The sequence below is a fragment of the Arachis hypogaea genome, chromosome 13 (assembly GCF_003086295.3).
Source record: "Arachis hypogaea cultivar Tifrunner chromosome 13, arahy.Tifrunner.gnm2.J5K5, whole genome shotgun sequence".
Lineage (NCBI taxonomy): Eukaryota > Viridiplantae > Streptophyta > Magnoliopsida > Fabales > Fabaceae > Arachis > Arachis hypogaea.
The window spans coordinates 13,499,929-13,503,970 of NC_092048.1; the positions used below are offsets into that span (position 1 = coordinate 13,499,929).

Sequence of the window (4,042 nt, forward strand, 5' to 3'; positions counted from 1 at the left end):
TCATGTACATAAAGCTCTAATTCTCATCATTCGACAAGACCTAATACATGACAAATGCTCAGAGTATGCAATTGAAGTATAGTCGGTCCATTCCTCAGACTCTACAGGAAAGACCATTCTGATACCACAAATGTAACACCCTAACTATCAAAATGTCACGCTTCCGACTGCGCTATTCTGATAGCTCGAGTATTACGATGACCCTTCTAATATTTAATACTAAAATATGAGTCTGTTTAAAACTTAAAACCGCATAACCGTTTATATACGCTTATCGTGAAAACATAAACATATATGTACATACAAACCAGATACAATACCTTATTTTATATATATATATATATATATATATATATATATATATATATATATATATATATATATATATAAATAATAACACTACCTTACAAACATACATACCATAATTACCTATCCCTCTTACAAACTTAATAAAGATAAAGGCAAGGAAAAAATAAAAGCCAAGATAATACAAAATAACGAATAAACAGAAAAAGGAATATAACTCTTCTGAAGCTTCGCCGTCCATATCCTGAAAAAGGAATAACCTGTAGGGGAGTGAGAACGTCGTCCTCGCTTCTTCTCACTATAGGGTTATAGAAATTGCTATAATAAGATACGTAAAATAAAACTATTTTTAGAGTACAATCATTGCTCATCTTATGTGTCTTTCCAAAAACCGTGGGTACACATTAAAAATCCAGACCTTTTTGAAGACTTGGTAAATTTTTCAAATAATCTAAAACAAAACCCTTTTCCTTTCTTGTAAAATCTGAAAAATTTTTCCTAAACAGTATGAATAACCAACATGTCCCAAATATAGGTTCAATTAAGTCTATGCTGTAAAAGTTTGATTTTTCATACTTTTCTAGACTACAAACATGAAAGCAGTTACCTACGCGGTATAAATGACCATCCCGTTCCAAGCATAGGTTCATTAAGTCTATGCTGAGCCGGTCAGATACTTTATACAAATCTAGAACTCAATATACCAATCACGGCCTCAAGCCCATCCAATCCAACACAGCCTCCGACCCAAACAACTCAATCATCAACCAATTCATCACAAACCAACCAATCAAACACAATCACAAATAATGTAGTTCAAACACAATCAATAACAATTACAACAAATATAGCAGTTAGCAGTTAACATAGGTATTCACATAGGCAAACCAAGTACAATATGCACACCCAAATAATATCACATAAATGCAAATGATGAATGTCTGTCCTACTGGCTGTGATATCACATTGTCGGTTCAACTGCCAACCCGACACATCTCCATGGAGACGTCGCCCTTCGGAATCATCATGTGGGAACCCCGAGAAATAGTGCTCGGGTCACTGTCCAGGATTTTGTGCCTGCACGCTCTATTGATCCGAAGGGATGCGAGCGGGATACTCTTGCCACCGACCTCGCATCTCAGCGCAAGCGGGACGAACCACCGCCCTTACGCCGCTGCCGCTACCTCGACAGGCGGGATCCAACCACACGTCTCTGCTGGGCGCATAGCGTCTTATCAACAATCTCATCTCAGCATAAGCGGGACGAACCCGGCCCTTATGCCTACCAAACAATAATTCCTCAATCTTGATGATAATCACAATCAATCAGGCTCAATAACTTATTTCAAATTCATTATTGGCCCCTTTACTTTTAAATAACAAACGTTTTCAATTCACATCTTGCCAAGAATCACTTTTCAAAACGGAGCCACTTTCCACATCTTTCGAACACTTTCAAACAATCTCAAAACCATGTCAAATTAAAAATCTCTTTTGAAAGACTCAAAATCATTCATTTCTAAATCAGGATTTGGTCATAAAATTCTTTGGCGGAGTCTCAAGGCTTCAGGGGAGAATAACCTAACTCATTTCTTAAATTCATTGAAAACCTCCGAAACCTTAACTTCTTGATTTGAATAAATAAAATAGAATTTAAACCAAAACCAAGTCATGTATCCAAATATTTCGAACCAATTTCAAAACCAACTTATTTAAACCAAAACCAAATCATTTAAACCGAAAACCAATTTCAATTTCATTCTTAAATATACTTCCAAAGGCTCGAAAATTGTTTCAGTTTTAATAGGCCAAAGTTTCACAAGATACTTCAAACTTTTCTTAAAACGGTGTAAAATGATGTTAGATAACCGAACTCCATTCAAACTCCTTCAAATTTGCTTACTTAATCAAATTCTAAAACTTGATCATTTTTATTTTTAAATCGACTTTAAAACATGATTCTTTTCTAAAATAGTTTACATTCTAAATATAATAATTTTCTTAATAAAATGGTTGAAACCTAATTCATTTATCAGTAATACAATTCAAGGCATAATTCATTCTTTTAAAAATATCATTTAAAATAAGGTATGGAATTTTATAGAAATTTCAGCAACATCTCCCTTAAATTTGGACTTTGCCACTCTTTCCGGAGTCCCAACCAAACCAATCATCAATCCCCTGTCAATGGGTTCAAGACCAAATCAGTTTTCAATAAACAAAACTCAGATTTTCATACTATCAAAGTCATTTCGGATAAACCAATCTAAAATCTCCAATGTATCAAAATCAGACATCATTTCACCCAAACACGCAATTATATTCATCTAAGACATAATTAGACAATTCATAAAACTTGCATAATCACCAGAAATACATTTCGCACAGCATATTTATTTATAACAATTTTCGATTTAAATAGATTAGTTTGTATAAAAGCCCTACCTCAAAACGCAAAACCATAGTCCAAACACCTCACTGAGTCCTTTTCGCCTCAACTCGAAATCACGGGCAACCAAAATCTCGGCTCCAAGCCACTTTCGCAATAACCATAGCAACACTAATCGCAACATACAACAACCAAAACTCAATCTTATAGCAATTAACGCCACAAACCTCAGCGTATGATAACAGAACAGTAATCAGAGGACTTTTCAAGTCGAAAACGCTTACCGAGCGAAGAAAACGAAACAACACCGTTTATTGAATCGGCTTGGCGGCAGCCCCGATAACAACCTCAAGTGGCGGCGGCAACCAGATCTCCGGCGACGGTAACTGAAACTAATCATACGACAATGAAGTTTCTGAAAACCCAAAGGAAAGAAGACCAACTTAAACCCTTACCGGCAGGATTTTTCCAGCGGCGGCGGCGAGGTTTTTCGGCGGCCATAACTCCGGCGACGCGGTTCCAGATGGCAGAGGGGATATGGGGCACTGGGGTTTTCAGCAAGCGGTGGCGGTGGCTCCCCGTCTTCCCTTCTGGTCGCGGTCCCTCTCCCTTAGACCAGATCGGTGGCGGCTGTGCTTATCACGACGGCGGCGACGAAGACGGCCCGGACAGTGACGGAAAAGGTCCCCTCCGGCAGCGGCTTCCCTTCCAGGTTCTCTTTCCCAGACGCGTCTTCTTCCCAGCAGTGGAACCAAACAGTGGTGACAACCCCGAGCAGAACGGGTGACGAGCTTCACGGCGAGGACGACGGCGGACAGCGGCGGCGATCTCGTGGCAGCAGAGCACGACGACGTTCAGGATGCGGCACCGACTCCTCGACGGCGACAAGCTCGCGCCGACGGCTAGACGGCGATGAGCGCGAGTGACGGCGCAAGCCAGACGCGTCGGACTGTGGCCGGAGCACGGCCTTCTCTTCCTTTTCTTCTCTTAAATTATTTTCAATAAAATGATTTCCCGAAAATAAACTGTAAATAAATATATAATTTCCCTTTTATGAATATTTTGTACTATGCATAATCTATATTGTTGGAATAAAGTGGACCATAATTTTAAAAAATTTATATTTCCGTAATATTGTTACGGATAAAAATACTAGTGTAAAATAAACAAGTAACATATATAGAGGATCATAAAATATATGAACTTCTTTCGCTATCTAATATGAATTTGTTTTTATATTACACTACTATAGTCTTGTAAATTAAATTCAGAAATCAATTTGTACAAAAAAAATTGTAAAGTAAATTAAATTTGGCACTTAATCACTTGCAAACCGTAGTAGTGGCG

The 4,042-nt window shown here is 38.1% G+C and overlaps 1 long non-coding RNA gene across 2 annotated transcripts; it reads right to left on the reverse strand.

Moving 5' to 3' along the window:
* Window positions 1-407: 407 nt before the first annotated feature.
* On the reverse strand, window positions 408-3,841 carry LOC112735759 (uncharacterized). Of its 2 annotated transcripts, none has more exons than XR_003168527.2 (4): window positions 3,151-3,841; window positions 2,980-3,087; window positions 2,752-2,866; window positions 408-566 (listed from the first exon to the last, which is right to left on the reverse strand). It is a non-coding gene; the product is annotated as an uncharacterized lncRNA (long non-coding RNA). The 2 variants fall into 2 exon arrangements; XR_003168526.3 differs by lacking the exon at window positions 408-566 and adding an exon at window positions 2,279-2,487.
* Between the last annotated feature and the right edge of the window lie 201 nt (window positions 3,842-4,042).